This window comes from Equus przewalskii, chromosome X (genome assembly GCF_037783145.1).
Source record: "Equus przewalskii isolate Varuska chromosome X, EquPr2, whole genome shotgun sequence".
In the NCBI taxonomy this organism is placed as follows: Eukaryota; Metazoa; Chordata; class Mammalia; order Perissodactyla; family Equidae; genus Equus; species Equus przewalskii.
The window spans coordinates 49,531,661-49,553,213 of record NC_091863.1 but is presented as its reverse complement, the minus strand read 5'-3'; the positions used below and the strand labels follow the sequence as shown (position 1 = coordinate 49,553,213).

At 35.5% G+C, this 21,553-nt stretch overlaps 1 protein-coding gene and 1 pseudogene across 2 annotated transcripts in view; one reads left to right on the top strand and one right to left on the bottom strand.

The window, feature by feature from the left end:
- ZC3H12B (zinc finger CCCH-type containing 12B) overlaps positions 1–21,553 on the bottom strand; it is a 405,447-nt gene that overhangs the window by 316,854 nt on the left and 67,040 nt on the right. The gene's annotated exons all lie outside the window — the stretch shown is intronic.
- On the top strand, positions 13,200–14,336 carry LOC103567797 (importin subunit alpha-1 pseudogene; annotated as a pseudogene).

Sequence of the window (21,553 nt, the reverse complement as noted above, 5' to 3'; positions counted from 1 at the left end):
AATACCCAATTTACCACTTGCAAATTCTACCTTTCACAAAACACTAGAACATGAACAAAATTCAGCCAAGTTCTTCCCCACTTTATAAAAAGGATTACCTTTTCTCCATTGTCCAATAACATGTTCCTCATTTCCACCTGAGACCTCATCAGAATGGCCTTTACCATCCATATTTCTACTAATATTCCATATATGATTATGTATGTATTCTCTGAGATGATGAAAGCTTTCTCTCCAACTTTCCTTTTTTCCTTCTGAGCTCTCAAAAGATTTGCCTTTAGCATTCCCTTCATGGAAATCTTGGCTTTTTCTAGCATGCACCTCAAAACTCTTCCAGTCTCTACCCATTATTTAGTTCCAAAGCTGCTTCCATATTTTTTTTACAGCAGCACCCCATTTCTCAGTACCAAATTCTGTCTTACTCAGTTTATGTTACTATTACAAAAATACCATAGATTGAGTGGCTTAAACAACAGAAATTTATTTCTCATAGTTTGTAAGCTGGAAAGTTAAAAATCAAGGCACCAGAAGATCTTGTGTCTGGTGAAGCTTGTAGACAGCTTCCTTCTCACTATCATCACATGACCAAGAGAGAAAGGGAAAGAATGAGGGAGAGACACAGAGAGAGAGAAAGCTTTCTTATGTCTCTTCTTATAAAGGCACTAATATCATCATAAAGGCTCCATTCCCATGACCTAATTATTTCTCAAAGGCCCCATAGACCTTCACATTGAGGAGTAGGGCTTCAACATACGAATCCGGGGTGGGGGACACAAACATTCAGTCCATAGCAGCATGTGAAAAGATGCTCAACATCATTAGTCATTAGGGAAATGCAATTTAAAACCACAATGAAATAGCACAACACACTTATTACATAGGCTAAAATGTAAAAGTTCGGCTATATAAAGTGTTGGTGAGGATGCAGAGGAACTGGAATTCTTATATGCTGCTGGTAGAAACATAAAATGGTACAATCACTTTGGAAAACAGTTTGGCAATTTCTTAAAAATTTAAACACACAGCTACCATATGATCCAGCTATTCCACTTCTAGGGATATCTCCAAGAGAAGGAACAGAACTGTTCATATAACGACTTGTACATTCATATTCATATCAGTTTTATTTATAATAGCCAAAACCTGAGAATAACCTAAATGTCCATCAATAGATGAGTGGATACACAAATTGTAATTTATCCATACAATAGAATAGTACTTAGCAATAAAAGGGAATGAACTAATGTTACAATCTATGGCACGGACGAATTTAAAATGCATTATGCAGTGTGAAAGATGCCAGATCCAAAGGCTGCAAGCTTTCTGATTTTTTTATATAAAACTTTAGAAAATGAAAACTAATCTATAATAATCAAAACCAGATGAGCAGTTGCTTGGGAATTATTGGGGATACACAGTGTGGGGTGTAAGGCAAGGACTACAAATGGGCATATGGAAAATTTTGGAGTGAGGAATATATTCACTATCTTGATAATGATGATGGGTTCATGGGTATATACATGATAGAGTAACAGCTCAGTCATAACACCAACCTTACATATATCCACATAAGCCATGCAAGAAAAGTCTTGAATCACAGTTATTCTGTATCTTTGTAATATGTCCTGTGATCCTCCTGGAACATAAAAGGATGGAAGGCCTGTGAAGAGCTGCTCCAAATTCATCCTGCAGAAGCCTCCCTACTGTCCTTGGGAGGCTGTCATTAGAGTCTCTCATCACCTCCTGTGTTCCAATGAGGTATAAGGCTTTTGCTCCACTCTCTTCAGAATAGAGCTTCAGACTATAAAACAGGTTAGCTGCAGTCTAGAATTGGCTGCTCAGCAACGGGGCATCCCACAACTTTCATTTCAGTCATCTGTTCCCTTTTGTTTTGGTGCCATCCTTTTTAGTGAGTGTACAAAGATCATGGGGAGCTAGCACATTTGGCTACTCTTCTTTTCCCTGTACATATAAGTCATCAATAGTCTGAATCTAAATGTGTCTCACTCTATTTTTACCAGTTGAATCAACAGGCCTTGGCCTTGACCTTGACTTATCTTGTGTATGCTTGATACTTAACAGTGGTGATGGCTTCACAGGTGTATGTATATGTCACAAGTTATCAAATTGTACACTTTAAACATGTGCAGCTTATTGTTTGTCTGTTATACCTAAAGTTAAGAACAAGCCTATGATGTCCATGCTTACCACTTCTACTCTACATCATACTGGAGATTCTAACACATCCAGTAAGACAAGAAAAACAAATAAAAGGCATACAGACGGGAAAGGAAGAAATAAAACTTTCTCTATCCTCAGACAGCTTAGAAAATTTCAAATAATCTACATAAATAGTATTAGAACTAATAAACAGTTTCATTAAGGTCACAGAATTCAAGATCAATACATAAAAATCAAATATATTTTACATACTAACAATGACCCACTAGAATGTTAGATACAAACAAAACAGTACCATTTACAATAGCATCAAAATTCATGAAATACTTAGTTACAAATCTAACAAAATATGTGCAACGTCTGTATACTGAAAATTAAGAAACATGATAAAAGAAATCAAAGACGGCCTAAATAAATGGAGAGATATACTGTTTTTGTGGATTGGAAGCCTCAATATTGTTAAGATATCAATTCTCCAAATTATTTATAAATTTAACATAATCCCAATCAACATCCCAGAACCGTTTATAGAAATCCACAAGTACATCCTAAAATGAATACGTAAAAGGAAAAAAGCTAACAGAATCAAAACAACTTTTTAGAAGACTAGGCAAGTTGGAGAACTCACATTACATTATTTCAAAACAATATAAACCTACAGTAATCAAGACAATGCAGTATTGTTAAAAACACAGACACATAGAATAATGGAACAAAATACATAGTACAGAAACAGATCCATACATACATGGTAAACTGAGGTTTGACAGCAGTATAAAGGAAATTCAATGAAGAAAGAATATTATTTTTAACAAAAAGTGCTGAAAAAGTTGGACATACAATGCAACAAAATGAACCTCAACCCATACCTCATATCATATAGAGAAATTAACTCAAAATGAGTCATACCTAAGCATAAAACCCAAAATTCTAAAACTTCTGGAAGAAAACATAGGAGAACAATCTTAGTGACCTGGGATCAGGCAAAAATATGTTAAATACAACACCAAAAGCATAAACCATAAAAGAAAAAATTATAAATTGGACTCCATCAAAATTAAATCTTTTGCTCTTTGAAAGACACTGTAAAATTAAATAAGACAAACCAAAGACTGGAAGAAAATATTTGAAAACATATATTTGGCAAAGGGCTTGTGTGTCAGTGGTCCCCAAAACTACACCGAGGTTTGATGATTCACTAGGAGGACTCATAATACTCAGCATATAGTTGTACTCGCAACTTGACTTATCACAGTAAAGGGATAAAGAGTAAAATCAGCCAAAGAAAAGGCATGTGGGGCAAAGTGCAGAGGAAACCACATGCAAGCTTCCAAAAGTTCTCTCCAGGTAACGTTACATTTAATTCCTCCAAGCAACAAGCTGTGACAACACATGTGAGATACTGTCTACCAGGTAAGCTCATTTGAGACTTGGTTCCCTTTTGGGGGATGTTTGGGAGGTGGGGGTGGGGAGGAGCTGGGCACATAGGCACCCACAGCCTAGCATGTACCATAATTCCAGACTCCCAGAAGAAAAGCAGGTGTTCAGCACAAACCATATTGTTTCTATAAACAGTTTAGACACAGTGAGTCATTCTTATAAAGGAATTATGGGACCCCTCCCAAAATCCAAGTTCTCAGATGCTAGTCAAGGGACAACCTTATAAGCAGACTTTTTTAAGGATGGCAGTCTTAGGTCTACTACGTTAATTTTTTCTACATAACTTGTATCCAAAATACATAAAGAACTTTTTAAAACTCACTAATATAAAAACAACCTAATACAAAATGGAAAAAAGATCTGAACAGACACATTACAAAAAAAGATATAAGGACGGTAACTAAGCACATGAAAAAATGCTTAAAATCATTACTCATTTGGGAAATGCAAATTAAAATCACAGGCCCAGATGGCTTCAATGGTAAATTCTACCAAAAATTTAAGGAAGAAATATTACCAAATCTATATAAACTCTTACAAATTGAAGATAAGGGCATATTTCCTAACTCATTCTATCAGGCATGCATTATTGTCATGCCAAAGTCAAAGACATTAAAAGAAAACTACAGACCAATATCTGTCATGAAGATAGAACCCTTTGTCACATGTTAGAACGTTTTTTTATACCAGTTTTTCTTATAACTTTGGATACTTTTTGCCATAAAGGAATTTTTAAAAAAACAGTCAACATGCATAAGAGGAAAGTCTGAAGTCTCCTAGTACATACCTAATACTGACTGCTAGCAGTACTGTACGTCAGTAATGCCTGTCATTCATGCATTTTTTGAACTAACATTTATTGGGCCCCTCTCATATTCCAGGCACTGTATAAGGTTCTGGGGACATAAATGTAGTCTGTACTCTTGAAAAGCAGTTCTGTCAAACACAGTTCAGCCACTCATTAGCTGAGTAATCTTTGGAAAGTTACTTAACTTTCCTAAGCTTCAGTTTCCTTATCAGTAAGATGGAGATAATAATATCACATACTTCATATAGTAACTCATGTGAGAGGTGAGAAAGTTGTACCTTATCTGAGCCCTTTGTTCCCTGAGGAGCAATCCTTTTATGTTGTGAGAAAGAGCTAACCTACCCAAAAAAGGACCTCCCTGCTCTTACATATTCCAAGATAAGGAATCCTTTCCTCCCTTCCTCAATGACTATGACTCCCTTGCTTACCTGCTTTTATAAAACCAAGAACACCCTTCCTTTTCTTTGAGATGATCCCCATTAGTGAATGTTATTCCTATTGCAATACTGAATAAAAATCATTTCCTTAACTGCCTGGTGTATTTCATCTTTCACAAAGGATTATATAAAATATGTGTAAAATACTGAAGGTGTGTCTGACACAAGTAAGGTTTCAATAAAGGTTTTAATGTTAATATGCAAAAGTTAAATCATAATGATATACCATTAAACACCTATTGGAATGACTAAAATCAAACAAACTAACAAGTCCAAACACTTGCAGGAACATAGAGTCTCATACATTACTAGTGGAATGCCAAATGCTGGAAAACACTGGTAGTTTCTTACAAAGTTAAACATACACTTACCCTATAACCCAGCAATCTCACTCCTAGGTATGTAAACTATGTTCACACAAAAATCTGTACCCTGATTTTTATGGTAACTTTATTCACAATCACCAAAATCTAGAAATAACTCACATGCCCTTTAACTGGTGAATGGATAAACAAAATGTAGTACATCCATAAAATGGAATATTACTCAGCAATCAAAAGAACTAGTGTTACACACTATGGCATGGATAAGGTTGAAATGGATTATGGAAAGTGAAAAAAGTCAAACTCTAAAGGCTGCATACTATATGATTTCATTTATATGACATTATTAAAAATGCAAAAGTATATATAGAGAAAACAGATTAGTGGCTGCTGGGAGCTGAGATTGCAGTAAAGAGTTAGACGAAAAGGCAGATGAGGGAATTTTTTAAGGTGATGGGACTTTTCTATATCTTGATTTTAGTGGTAGTTGCAAGACTATGCATTTGTGAAAATTCATAGAACTATATACAAGAAAGGGTGATTTTTTCTATATGTAAATTATATCTCAATAAATCTAACCCCTAAAAAAGAGATAGTCCTTTCTCCATGCAAGAATATGTAGCAGAGGGGCTGGCCTGGTGGTGCAGTGGTTAAGTGCACACGTTCCACTATGGTGGCCCAGGGTTCGCTGGTTCAGATCCCAGGTGTGGACATGGCACCACTTGGCAAGCCATGTTGTGGTATGCATCCCACATATAAAGTAGAGGAAGATGGGCACAGATGTTAACTCAGGGCCAGCCTTCCTCAGCAAAAAGAGGAGGATTGGTGGTAGTTAGCTCAGGGCTAATCTTCCTCAAAAAAAAGAAAAATATGTAGCAGAAACCTTTCCATTGTAAGGCAACAGATGCCCCTCCAGACCTGCCCCCATCACCTCTATTGGCTTCCAGCCTAATAATTAGCGTCAAATCACACTAGGACTGAAAAAGGGAAGAAAGAGATTATACTCTCAAAGATCAGTAAGGATTAGCTAACATACACTGGCAAGAGCCAGAGGGGTAAAAGCTAATGATGTTGAACATCTTTTCATGGACTTCTCTGATATCTGGATATCCTATTCAGTGAAATGTCTGTTCACAATGTTTTGCTCATTTTCTAATTAGATTTAGTGTTTTTTATTGTTTGATTTTTTAGAGCTCTTTATATATTTTAGATCTATATGCCTTGCTGGTGTGTTATCACTTTTATTATTAGGTAATGTCCCTCTCTGTTTAATTTTCTTTGCTCTGAAGTATACTTAATCTGAAATTAATATAGCCACTCCTGCTATTTTTTGATTAATGTTTGCATGGTATATCTTTTTCCAACCTCTTACTTTCAACCCAACTATGCTGTTGTATATGAAGTGAATTTCTTCTTGACAGCATACTGTTATATCATTTTCTTTTAATGCAGCTGTCAATCTCTGTCTTTTAAATAATGCATTTAGGTCATTTATATTTAAAGTAATTAGTGATATGGTAGAACACTGTCATTTTACTATTCATTTGCTGTTTGTTTCCCCGGGTTCTCATTTCTCTATTCTCTTTTCTTACCTTCCTGTAGGTTATTTGGACACTTAGAGGGATTCCAACTTGATTTATTTGTAGTGTTTTAGAGTATATCACTTTGTATAGTATCTTTACTTGTTGCTCTATGCATTACAAGATACATGTGTAACTTATCACAGTCAGCTGGCATCAACATTTTACCACTTCAAGTGTTGAAGCCTTACTTCCATTTATGTCCCTTTAGCCTCCCCACTTTTCAAATATAATTGTCTTGAGAATTTCTCCTACATATTTTGAGCATCATGCCAAATGGTGCTAAGAGTTTTGCTTTCAATCATCAAACATGATTTTTAAAACTCATGAGGATAGTCTATTGTATTTAGCTCTATGTTTATCCATTCTGATGTCTTTCCTTTCTGAAATTCAAAGTCTTCTTTTGCTATCATTTCCTTTTTGTTTAGAGAGCTTCCTTTAGTAATTTTTTTGAGTTGGTTTACTAGCAACAAATTCTTACTTTTCCTTAATTTGAAAATTTCCCTTCATTCCAGAATGATAATCTTCCAGATATAGGACTTGCAGTTAGCAGTTCTTTTCTTTCAGCACTTGAAAAATGTAGTGCCGCTTCCTTCTAGCATCTATGTTTTCTGTTGAGAAATCCAATGTCATCAGAAATTGCTTTTCCCCTATAGGTAAAGTGACATTGTTCTCTCACTGTTTTCAAGAATTTTTCTTTGTAAAGAGATTTCAGAAATTTTATTTTGATGTGTCTTGGTGTGGATTTTGTTTTAGGTTTGTGCTATTTGAGATTTATGTAGCTTCTTGAATCTGTAGGTTTACCTTTGGCCAAATTGGAAACTTTTCAACCATTACTTCTTCTTTTTTTTCCAGGTCTATTGAGGTATAATTGACAAATAACATTGTGTAAGTTTAAGATGTACACATTGTCATGATTTGATATTCATGTACATTGTGAAATGATTACCACAAGGTTATTTAACACATCCATCATCTCACATAGTTACCTTTTCTGTGTTTGTGGTGAGAACATTTAAGATCTACTCTCTTAGCAAATTCCAAGTATACAATACAGTATTGTTAGCTATAGTCACCATGCTATATATTACATCCCTAGAACTTGCCCATCTTATAACTGAAAGTTTTCATTCTTTGACTAATGAATCCCTGTTTCTCCCACCCCTCAGCCCCTGGCAAGCACAAATCTACTCTTCTATGAGTTTGACTTCTTAGGTTGCATGTATAAGTGAGATCTTTGTATTTGTCTTTCTCTGTCTGACTTATTTCACTTAGCATAATGACCTCAAAGTTCCTCAATGCTGTCACAAATGACCAGATTTCTTTCTTTTCAGGGCTGAATAATATTCTATTGTGTAATTAAATATATATATTAAATCTATCTATCTATCTATCTATCTATCTATATATCTATCTATCTATATAACATTTTCAGTATCTGTTCATCCATCAACAGACACTTAGGTTGTTTCCATGTTTTGGCTACATTATTTCTTCATAATATGTTTTGAGCCCTACTCTCCTCCTCTAGTTCTGGAACTCTAAAGATAGAAATGTTAAATCTTTTGTTATTTTCCCACAGGTCTCTGTGGCTTTGTTAATTTTTTTTGGTTTATTTCCTTTTATTGTTCAGATTGAGTAAATTCTAATAACCTTTCCTCAAGTTCACTGATTGTATCCTCTATCATCTCTACTCTTGATTCCATCTAGCAGAGGTTTTTGATGTTGTATTTTTCAGTTCTATAATTTCTATTTGACTTCTTTTTATAATTTTTATTTTTTGCAGAGATTTTCTAGTTTTATTTTGTTTCAAGAGAATTCATAATTGCTTGATGAGCACTTTTTATGATGGCTGCTTTAAAATCCTTGTCAAATATTTCCAACATTTGATTCATCTCAGTGTTGGTATCCATTGATTGTTTTTACTCATTTGATTCATGAATTTCCTAGTTCTTGGTATGATGAATGATTTTTCCTTGTACCCGGGATAATCTGGATATTATATTACGAGACTGTAGATCCTATTTAATCTTAGTTTTTAGCAGTCAGTCTCCCTGTTGATGTGTAGTATGACATCTTGGTGGGTATGTACATGGAGCTTTCTGCTGGGCTCCACTGATACCACTCCAGCAAAACCAGAATGTTGACGCCCACTGCCTTGTTTCAGACAGTTAGGGTGGAAGTTCAGCAATCCTCTTGGTCTCATTGACACCTTCCTGGAAAAAGTAGGGACACCCTCCTGACATGCATCACCTAATTACCTCTGAGTGGGGGTATAAGTAGGGGAGGAGGAGTTGAGAGTGATTCAAACCACTTTGCTTCTCCAAGGTAGAAGTGAAAGTTCAGCTTCCTACTGGACCCCACTGACACTGAGGGGGGGGCAAATATAAAGCAAACTAGACCCACCTCCCACCACCTCATTCCTCCTTGCCGATGTTGGGTAGAGACAGAGGCTCGGATTTCTGTTGGGTCCCACTGACACCAAGTGTAAAAGAAAAGGGCAGAACGCATAATATCAACTAGGATGACTCATATCATTTCATTTTGCTTCACTGATGCCATAGAGGGGTCAGGGCTCAGCTCCCCACTGGGCACCACTGACACCACTTATATATTGTTACTAAAATTAAAATCTTTTCCTATGCAGTTTCAATAATTATTCATCTATACTTTCTTTTAGATTGCTATAATTTCATCTTAAACATTTAATGCCCTAATTCACCTAGTTTGATGTAAGAAGTGAGGGTTTAACATTTTTTCTGTCTAAATAATTAATTGAACTAACACCATTTGTTAGTGTACTCCTTGCTTTTCTCCCAATTCTTTATGAAGCATTTTCCCACAATTTTTCACAAATTAAATACATACATATTTATCTAAGTCATATAGTAAATGTATATATATATATATATATATATATATAACATATCAAAGAAAAATGTGCATTTATGTATAGCATATGTGCCACTAGAACATAGGCTCCATGAAAGTAGGAATTTTGTTTCGCTCACTGCTCTTTCTCTAGTGCCTTAAACTGGTTGTATGGTAAGTACTGAAAAATTATTTGGTGAACTGATATACTAAGGTTTCTTTCTGGGTTAAATATTCTATCCATTGACTAGCCTATAAGTTATTACTTCAGAGCTACATTATTTTGAGTAGTCTAGCTTTAAAATTTATTTTAATATCTGATAAGGGAAGCTCTCCTCATTATTCTTCTTTTCTAAAATGTTCTTGGCTAATCCTGCCTATTTATTCTTCCAAAAAGAATTTTAGAACAATTTTGTTAAGTTCCAAAAACATTTTTAAATATGTCTTTCATTATATATTGTTAAGGTGTGTTAAGAACTACAAAACAGACAAAAATAAAAGTATAATATACACTCTACCTATTGGAAGGTCAGATTTCAGGCAACTCTAATCAACAGTAAAGAGAAAAAAGGCACCTAATTAAGCCCCTGAGATAGCAATCCTAATGACACAACTTTGTAACAAAATCAGATAGCATGGTACAACAATAAAAAAGCTTTTTCGTCATTCATTAATCAAAAATTTGTGATAACTATTAGAAATTATAATCTGGACTATATTTAAGGAACTCCCATAAATCAGCAAAAAAGATGAACTCCAATAGAATAATTGGCAAATATGAACAGGTATTTCACAAAAGAAAAACTCTCCCAAACTGAAAACATATGAAAAGATGTTCAAACTCATTAGCAATTTGAGAAATACATACCAAAACAATGAGATATTACTTCATAGTAATCTGATTAGCAAAAATTAGAAAATTGGATAGAGACAAATCTTAGGGGGAACTTGGGGGAGATAGGAGCCCTCATTCACTGCTGATGAAGCCATCCTGGAGAATAATCTGGCACCACTTACTCAAATTAAATTAATATACACATATGGACCCAGTGATCCCACTCTAAGGTGTGTATATAAGACATATGTATATATATGAACATATATCTATATGTATACATATATATATATATATATATTAGAGAAATTTTCACACAGTAGGGAGACATGTATAAGGATGTTCATTGCAGTGTTTGTGGTGTTGGGGTGTTAGAAGAAAACTAGGTATCTAATACAGAGGGAGTGAATAAAGTGTAGTATATGCAGAGTATGGAATATTAGGCAGCAGACAAAACAAAGGACTAGGTATACCCATGAAAACACGGACAGATATTAAAAACATGCTGAGTAGAAAAAATAAACAGAATAAGATACATATTTTCTTCTAGATTGTTATAGTTTTGTTTTGCTCACCGCTGTCTCTAGTACTTTAAATATTGGTTGCATGGTAAGCACTGAATAAATATGGTACAATACTGTTTATATGAATTTAAAAATAGATGTACACAGAAAACAATTTACAAGAACTCATACATAAAAAAGAAAACATCAGACAAATTAGAATGGTATCCCATAGAGAGTGGGGAAGAGAGTAGAGAATGGACACAAAAGAGAATAAGTAAAAGTTAACAAAAACAAGTGATAGTCCTTACACAGATCAATGATTATAATATGCCACAAACTAAGTGTGATTAATTCAATCCTCTGGTTGGACTTTGTTGTCATTCATTAATTCATCAAATATATATAGACTATCTAGTGCATGATAGATGCTGTAGATACAATGTTGAGCAAACAGATATTGTCAATGCTCTCATAGAGCTTATAGTGTAGTTGGGGAAGACACACATTAAGCAAATAATCATACTAATATATACATATTATATAAATATACATGTATGAATGATTTCAAGTTGTTAGACCAGCTGATGTTTGAAATCCAGATCTATCATTTACTAGCTATGTGACTGTGAGCAAGTCACTTAATCTTTCTGGACCTCAGTTTCTCTATCTATGAGATGGGAATAGGAACACCTATCTCACAGGGCTATTGAGAAGATTAAGTAATATAATGTATTTATAGCATTTGGCATGGTGACTGGAAGATAGTAAGTGCTCAGTAAATGGCAACTATTATTATTATTAATACAGAGGAGACCTTTGACTCTCATTCAAGCCTATTAAATTCTATTAATACACAACTGTTTTTAAAATTTTGGTTACTCTCTTTTCCTGGTAAGTGCTAGATTAGATAAAACAAACTACAAGTGGGTAGAGGACAATAACAAGTGATAGCTATGAAACAAGAGAGAAACCAGAAAAGACAGATAACGCATCCTAATAATGATAATGCTACTGAACAAGAAAGAGTCAAAATATATTTGGTGTTTTCCGTTTAAAACATCTAAGACTTTAACAGCCAGCCTTCAACAATTGTTAGAATAATTTTTTCCCCATGAAGTGAAAATCTTCAGTTCCTAAAATATATTCTTATATAGAACAACTTATTTTATAATACGACTAGACAAATAATGGATTACTGTAAGTTTTAAGGCTGAAAAAATAGTAGTTGGGAACAACTGTGAAATACTAAGATTAAACTGCCTTAAAAAGTAGATTTTGCACCTTCCCAAAAGCCTGCATACAGAAGCTGCAGACCAAATGGAGCAAGAAATGAGCAACAGATAACAGCTTGCTGATGGTTACTCAAATTCAAATATAAGGACAATGCGGTGAAACAGAACTAGGAAATAAAGAAGGAAAACGGATATTTCAGAATATGTTCTTTCAGCTAATTTTGTTAACATCGACTATGCATGTCTATTTTAGAAACTGAGCTCTTTCTATAACCAGGAAAACATCTCTCAAAAGTTTAGGCTGCCATTTGGTAACTTAAATCCTAACTATATGTTGCCCACCCATCTTAAGTTTTCCTTTGCTTACAAGCCAGGGCAAACAACATCCACAGTTTGCTTACATGAATTTGTGCTTTGTCTTTAAGAGTATTTTAAAGCTAAAGTTCTAGAAAGAAGGAAAATGGAATTTTCTCTGTCAATAATAATGCTTATTTTATAATAAATACTAACCCTCATTGTTACTATGATTTTAAAAAAAGACAAGCATGGTAGAAAGAACAGGAAATAAAAATTCTAGTTCAATCTAAACTGCCTCTCCCCAAATCTCTAATTTACCTATTTAAAAATAAAATAATTCTACAATCATTCTACCATAGACTTGACTAGAAAATAATGTCCAAACTACTTTTTCTACTCTTTGGTGGATATTATTCTCTCTTAAATAATCTTCTCTTTAACTAGAAACGTATGTATTTTCTCATCATACAGTTATAGAGTCTTCTATCATTAGAAAATTAAATAAATAATCTCTGAATAGTTTTATAGTTTTTAATTTGAAAGTATATTTATATACAAATTTAAAAAATTATAATTTTTCAGTTATCTAGGGAGTGTTAACCTAAGGCCTGTAAGCACTGATACTATTACCCATAAAAGCTGAGCGAGATCAACAACTATCTTCTAGCTTTCTCCCATTGTCTAGTAACATGTCCACCAATGAGAATGCTAATTAGCTAACTTCCCACCTTAACAGGTTGGAGGATAAAAGGAAAGACAGAACAGAAATAGAAGTTATTATGAAACTGAGGAAGGCTAAGAAAGACGACCAGATGCTGAAAAGAAGAAATAAATGTAAGCTCTTTTCCAGATGCTGCTACTTCCCCACTACAGGAAAATCATAGCAACCAGGGCTTTATATGTTGTTCTGTTGATGACACTGTGAAAGACACAAATAACAATAATTTTGGAAGTCAACTACAAGCTACCCAAGTTGTTAAAAAACTTCTTTTTATGGGAAAAAAGCCTTCCAAAGACAATATAATCCAGGTTGGTTTGATTCAAAAACGTGTGCCTTTCTCTGATTGTAGTTCTATTGAATTTTAATCTCCTTAGGTATGCCCACTAATACCGATTTTGGGAAATCAGAATAGACAAAAGTTGTAGTAGATGGAGGTGCTATATCAGCATTCATTGCTCTGTTAGCATCTTTCCATTCACATATCCGTGAATAAGCTGTATGGGCTCTAGGAAATAATGCAGGTAATGGTTCACTTCCAATGATTTGGTTATCAGGTGTAATAAATACTTTATTAATTCTACTTGCAGTTCCTGATTAGTAATCTTTAGAATATGGTTATTTACATAGTCTTACCTGGACACTTTCAAATCTTTGTTGTAAAAAGAATCCCATTCCCTCATTTGATGCTGTTAAGCAAATTCTTCCTACTTTAGTTTATCTCCTGCATCGTGACTATCTAAAAGTATTTAGAGGTATTTGCTGAGCTATGTCTTACCTTATTGATGGTCCAAATGAACCAGATGATATCTTGTAAAAATGAGAGTTTTGCCACAGCTTGTAAAGCTTCTAGGAGCTACCGAGTTGCCAACTGTGACTGAAGCTCTCTTAAGGCTGCATAGGAAATACTGTCACTAGAACAGATGAATAAACTTGTGTTGTAGTAAATGTAGGAGCACTTTTAGTTTTTCCCAGCCTGCTAACTAAAGCCAAAATTAATATTCGAAAGAAGATTGCATGGAGAATGTCGACAACCACAGCTACCTGTCAGCAACAAAGACAGCAAGTCCCATTTCTTGCTATATCCATTCCTTGTTGGCCTTGTTGACCTTCTCTTGAAGGCAGATTTGAAGATACACAAAAATGTATGATTAGTCACCAAACACAGAAGTGAAGGAAAAATTTAACAGATTGTATACCATATCCAGGTGACATGACAGAACCACTAATGAACCACTTCACAAGATATCATGATTGTCCTGGTTATTCTGGATACCATTTCAAATACCTTTATGGCTGCTGAGAAACTAGCTAAAACTGAACAAAAAATTCTTAGTATATTGATTGAAGAGTGTGAAGACCTAGATAAAATTGAAGTTCTTCAATATTGTGAAAACAATTCTATGTACAAAATTTCATTATGCTTGACTAAGAAGTATTTTTCTGTAGAGGAAGAGAAGGATAAGAATGCCATGCCAAAATCTCCCTCTGATGGCTACAGTTCAGGATTGTACTCCTGGGACTTTTCAGTTTTAGATTTTACAACTGAAGTCATTTGTTGCATACCATGCTGAGTATAAATCTGTCCTACTGTTTCTTTAGTAAGATCTCTTTTTAGAAGCGATTTGCAATGCAGCACTTTTTACCACTCAAGTATACTTAAACAGTTCCAAACTAGACATACTGTTCAAAACCTCTCTCTCTGATGGGATTCTTATTTTTATGTGGAATTTGAACTAGGTGGACTCTGCAATGTCCTGGAAATAAAGACTAAATTCTACTCTTTACATAAAAAAGTGTTATTGTCAAATGCAATCTAGGCTGTTGGAAATGGTTTTGGGTTCATAGTCAAGAAGTCTGGGCTCATTAACTAAATAAAAACATATTTATTGAAAGTACACTATATATCAAGCATGGTTCTAAGTGTCAGACATATAGAGGCAAACAAAATAGATGTTTTCCTTACCTTCTAAAGCTTACAGTCTAGTGGGGGAGACAGAACTTAAGCAGATAATTGAACAAAGAAATATAAACTTATAAAACGTGGTAAGTACTTTGAGGGAAAAGGAAAGGAACAGGAGGACTACATTAGATTGGAAGGAAGTGACACGTAAGCAGAGAAGTGAGGGATACATAGGAGTTAAGCAAAGAGCTAGATTTGAGGAACTGAAAGAAAGAGTGGCTGAACCATAGTGGACAAGAAGAAGAAGGAGACCAAAGGGAAGACTGTAGCACTTGGCAGGGAGCAGATCATGGATGGTCCTGTAAAATGTATTATTATGAGATTGAATTTTACCCTAAGTGCAGTGGAAAGCTAGTGAAGGATCTTAACCAGGGGAGTAACATGATCGAGCTGTATTTTTAAAATATGGCTGTTGTATAGAGAATGGATCAGAATGGGGGAAAGGAGGAAGGAGTTATTGTCCTATAGCTCATCTCTTCTTTAATATGCTAGCAATATAAAATTTAACATTTAAAAACCCAAATTCATTTAATCCTTTTTCTAGTTTCTTTTCTTAATTTATATATTACTTGTTAAAAGATTCTGGCATCTACTGGCGTTATCTCTGACTCACTTTACTAGTCTACCAATTCCATCCATCATAAGATCCACCTTCCATAATATCTCACAGATTCAGTCAGTTGGTGTGAATTGAGGTCTACCACCTAGCAAGATTTTGAGTTCAGTTCATCCACTTGCGTGCTGTGAAACCTAGAACATACCATTAAATCTTTCTGAGCTCCAGTTTTGTTACCTATCAAAAGCTCATAATAATACTTATGATGTTAAGATTATGACGTTCTAACAAGATAATTCATATAAAAGGGCTTTGTAATTACAAAACACTATACACAAGTTCACTTACATTGCTATTGTCATTATTATTGAGTCAAAGAGGGAGGGGAGTTGAGAATGCAAAAGAAATATAAGACATGGTCTATGTTATCAAGAAGTATACAATCTGGAAATACTGAGATAATACACCTTAAATAAGTAAATGATAAAATGCCTGATGCTATCAGGGGTGGGGGAAGGAGGCAACTACTATTTATTTAAGGCCTACTACGTGCCAATGTGTTGAATGCTTTACATATGTTGTATGAATAGGAGTTCAAAATGGAAAGTTCGACCTCACCTGGGCTTCAAAAAATTCTGGACAGTACTTTTACTTCCAATTTTCATTCTTCACAGAGGTTGACTTTAAAACTCCCCTACCCACCACCCTCATTTACCCACAGACTGCCTCTTTTTCTACTTTAAAATGTAGCAGAAAGCATTAGTTAAAAACTCCTCCACATTCCTTCCTTTCTAACTGCCAACTTGTCTATAAATATTCACTCATTCAACCAAAAAATGTATGCATTTACTATATGCTAGATAATAATTCCAGCACTGAGGATTCAACAGTGAACAATACAGACAAGCTCCTTATATATTCTAGTGGGAGAGATGGATAATAAATAAATATACCTGTAACTGTAAATCCATCTTTATCACCTTCATTTCCATAAGGAAAGGACATGTAGCTCCTCCGCAATAAGGCTAACTTCTCCAAATGTTATCTTGTTTCCACACCCATAAGACTGATCTCTGTCAATGATTTACTCCCTCTAGTATCTTTCATTTTTCTCTCTCAACCAGATCCTCTTTCTAAGCTTATAACATATTCAGGTCTAGCCAAGTCTAAAATAAAAGTATCCCATTGATTCTACCTTTTCCACATGCTGTTGTTCCACCTCCCTTGTATGATTCACCACAAACCTTCTTGAAATACAGTTCTACATTCACTGCATTAATTTTTTCAATCATCATTGTTGTCTCAAACCACTCAATTTGGCTTCCACTACCATTTTTCCACTGACACTGTTTTCATTAAGGATATCAGATTACCATATTGTTGGGATACAAATAATAAACAAGACAAATCAGTAAATATATAGTATGTCAGATGGAGACAAGGATTAAGAGGATGGAGAGTGCTGAAGGATGGGGTTGCAATTTTAAATTAAGCACATAGTTAAAAAGTCCCCTGACATTTTTATATCTGTGCCCATTCTTACCATCTTCTTTCCAACCTGAAACAGAAATGTCCCTCCTAGTGTATAAGGCCTATGCTTCCACTTCTGAATACTTCTGAGTAGCATGTCTTCCAATATCCTTTAAAGACTTTGCTCAGTTATCTCCTGTTTTTCCTCTTTTCCCCATCTTTTCTCTATTTGGGAAGCAGTATTGCTTAATGATGATGAGTATAGGATAAATAATGGGACTGTTCAGTTTCAAATCCTACTACTTATCACTCATGCAATCTCAGAAATGTCACTTTATCTCTGTCTTTCTCATAGAGTTGTTGCAATGCTTAAAGAAGATAATATATGCCCTGCACATAGCAGAGTTCCTGACACAGAGTAAGCATTCAATAATATTAGCATTACTATTACTTTTATTACTGGATCTTTCTTCAAAGCATGTAAACATGGACAATTGTCTGCCATCTTAAAACAAGCTAAAATATACAGAGTGGGAGAATGGACGAGGGGAGAGCGAGCGAGAGTGAGAGAAACGTCTTCCCACCCCTGGATCCTACCTACATCTATTATTCCTTCCCATTCATAGTCATTGTTTCTCCAAGAGTCTACTTTCACAGTCTCTACTTCCTCACTTCATGTTCATTTTTCAAATAAATGCAAGCTGGCTTTCTTTCACAACATATCACTAAAAATGATCTAAGGTCATCAATGGCCTCTTAGTTTTCAAATCTAATAACTACTTTTCAGACTTTATCTTACTTAACTTGCCAATGGTAATGGATAATGTAGTCCCTCCCTACTCCTTAAAACTCTTTATACCATTAGCTTTAAGACTAGCTATTCTAATTCCCATTCCACCTCTGGCTAATCCCTTTTAAGTCTCCTTCATGGGATCCTCTTCTTCCTCCTGCATCTTAAATGTTGTTACATCATAGAGTTCTGTTCCTAGTTTCCTTCTTGTCAAACTCTCTACAACTTCTGTGTAGGAGATCTAATCCACATCCATAGCTTCCAATTCCACCTCTACTCTGCCAACTCTCAAATATATTTCTCCACATTATCCTCTTCTCTGGGTCCTAGATTCATACATATACTGTCCATTTTCCACTGGAAAATTCTATCTGAGGAATGATAGGTGATATCTAAGTTTTTATCATTCAAGTCCCCACAAATCTTATCTCTTAGTATCTTAATCAGTTTGAGCTACTATAATAAAATAACAGAGACTACATGGCTTATCAACAACAAACACTTATTTCTTACTGTTCTGAAGACTGGGAAGTCCAGGATAATGGTGCTGGCAGATTTGGTGTCTGGTGAGGGCCCGCTTCCTAGATGGCCATCGTTTCATTGTAAACTCACATGGCAGAAGAAGAAAGATAGCTCTCTGTGGTCTCTTTTATAATGGCACTAATCTCAATCATGAGGGCTCCACCTTCATGACCTAATCACCTTTCAAAGGCCCTATTTCCTAATATGATCACCTTGGGGATTAAGATTTCACCATATGAATTTGGGGAGGGGGCATACATTCAGACCACAACAGTTAGTAAACCCTTCTGCTTTCTCTACCAAACTATTCTTGTTGGCACTCTCAATATATTTTGCTCAGTCTCACTCCATATCTCAGCTCATGCTATTTCTTTAAAGACTACTCTCCTACTGTATGCCAAAACCACTAGATCAGTGTTTCTCAAATTTTAATGCACATGCTAATCATCTAGGGATATTTCTAAAATGCATATTCAGGAAGCCTAGGGTTGGGCCTAAAAATCTGAATTTCTAACAAGCTCCCATGTAATGCTGCGAGTTTATGGCCTACACCTTTCATAGCAAAAGTCATTCTAGAAAAAGTTTTATGAAGGCAAGGAATTATATTTTGCTCACTACTGTACTCCAGTGTCTAGAACAGTGCCTGGCATGTAGTAATTGCCCAAAAATATTTGTTGAATTAATGAATAAAATAATCATGACTTCATCTAATACATGCTTCAAGACTCACCTCCTCCTAAAAATTTTATACTCTGGAGTCATATCAGCATTCTGGCAGAGGGAGCTGCTCCCTTTGTCTCTCCCTTCTAAGTTACAACTAAACACATCCATTAACTGAAAGAGGATTCCCTAAACAGCACAACAGAACCCCTGAAAGATCTCTACAGCTATCTGAAGGTGGTGGACTGGACCCCAGGGAAACAGTAGAACTAAGGGAGTGGCAGACTCCTCCTCCCTGGCAGCAGTGATCCAAGACAGGATACTCACACAGAGGCCACTGTGACTGTGAGTGGAGGCGGGGGCATCCTGGGCCACACATGAAGGCTTACAGAGCAGTGGTAGCCTGGCCTACAGAAGCGTCCACAGTGCCATAGTGGCCCTGCCCATGTGAACACTCCCTGCTGAGTGGTAGTGCCAATGTGAAGGCACCCCATTGAGTAGCTGTGGCTTGACCTGCACAAATGTGTAGTGGCTGACAAGCACAACTGTGAGGAGAAGGGGTGGGAACAGAAAAAACAGTCACTTCAGCCCCCCCCCCCACAGTGGCAAGTGGAATGTGCAACCAGAAGGAACAGGAACCCAACAGAACTGGTGACCCAGCTGCCAGTGGCAGAAACCCCAACACCAGCTTGACCAGCAGTGGGTGCTGTATACAAATTCCTGGGTCCCCAGGGCCCCATCAGTGATAGTGATAATCATGAACGCAGCACCACAGGCAATGATGCAACCTGAAGGCAACCCAGCAACAGCAGGACAGGTGGTGCACAGGACAGCAGCATACAAGACCACACAGGCTGAGTGGAGGAACATGACACCCAGTTGACCAAAATCAAAGTAACCCAAGCAGTACCAAAGTAAGAAAAGGTAATTACTACCACCAGTGTGCTGGGAGAGGATCAATTCATCAAATACCATGAAGAACTATAGTAACACTGTAAAAGAGAAGGAAAATGACAACACTGCAGAAAACATACCTGAAGTCACAGAAGGTTACAATGTAACTGACAGAGAATTCAAAATAGCTATCATAAAGCAACTCAATGAGTTTAAAAAAACATCTCGAAAATACAGTTCAATAAGCTCAGGAATAAAATTAATGAGATAAAAAATAATGTAGAAAGCACAAAAATAGATTAGAACTTATATAAGAGAGAATTAATGACCTTGAAGATAGAAATCTAGAAATGCTTCAGGTGGGGCAGGAGAGTGCTAAGATTCAAAGCAAAAGAAATAAATTCTTCAAGGAATATTTGACAATTAGGAAAAGTAACATAAGGATTATAGGTATCCTAAAAGGAGAAGAGAGAGAGAAAGGAGCAGAGAACTTGTTCAAAGAAGTAATAGCTGGGAACTTCCAAAACCCAGGGAAAGAACTGAACATACAAGTACATGAAGACAATAGCACTCCTAATTACATCAATGCAAAAAGACCTTCTCCAAGGCATATAATATTAAAAGTATCAAAAGCAAATGATAAAGAAAAATATTAAGGGCAGCAAGAGAGAAGAAAATAACCTAAAATGGAATCCTCATCAGGCTGTCAGCAGATTTCTCAGAGGAAACCTTACAGGCTAGGAGAGAATGGAATGATATATTCAAAATACTGAAAGACAAAAACTATCAGCCAAGTATACCCTATCCAGCAAAATTACTCCACAGACATGACACAGAAAAAGAAGCTTTCCCAAATAAACAAAAACTGAGAGAGTTCATTGCCATCAGACTTTACCTTGAAGAAATGTTGAAGGGAGCCCTCCTACCTTCACAAAGGTAGGTTTCAACAAAAAGGCAAAGGTTTACAAAGCTTTGAGCAAGTAGATAAATAGAAAAACCCAGAAAACTGCAGCTCTCTATCAGAATAGGTTAGCAAACATTTAATTATAGCACAAAAGATAAAGGGAAAGAAAGCATCAAAAATAACTATAAACACTTCAATTCAGTCACAAAACAAAAAATAACAATTTGTGACAAAAAAACACAGAAGGGGAAGAGAAAAGGGATGGAAACAGCATAAGCTAATGGAGATAAAAGGCTATCAGAGAATGGACTATCTCATCTGTGAGATCTTGTATACAAACTACCACAATACAAAAAAATCAGAGCAGAGTGACAGATCATAAATAAAGAGAAAATTGAGAAAAACATCACAAAAAACCACCAAATTGAAATGGCAGTCAGAAATACAAGGAAAAGAAACAATGGAAATATAGAACAACCAAAAACCAAAAGATAGAATGGCAGTAGTAAGCCCTCATATATAATTAATCACTCTAAAAGTAAATGGATTGAATTCACCAATCAAAA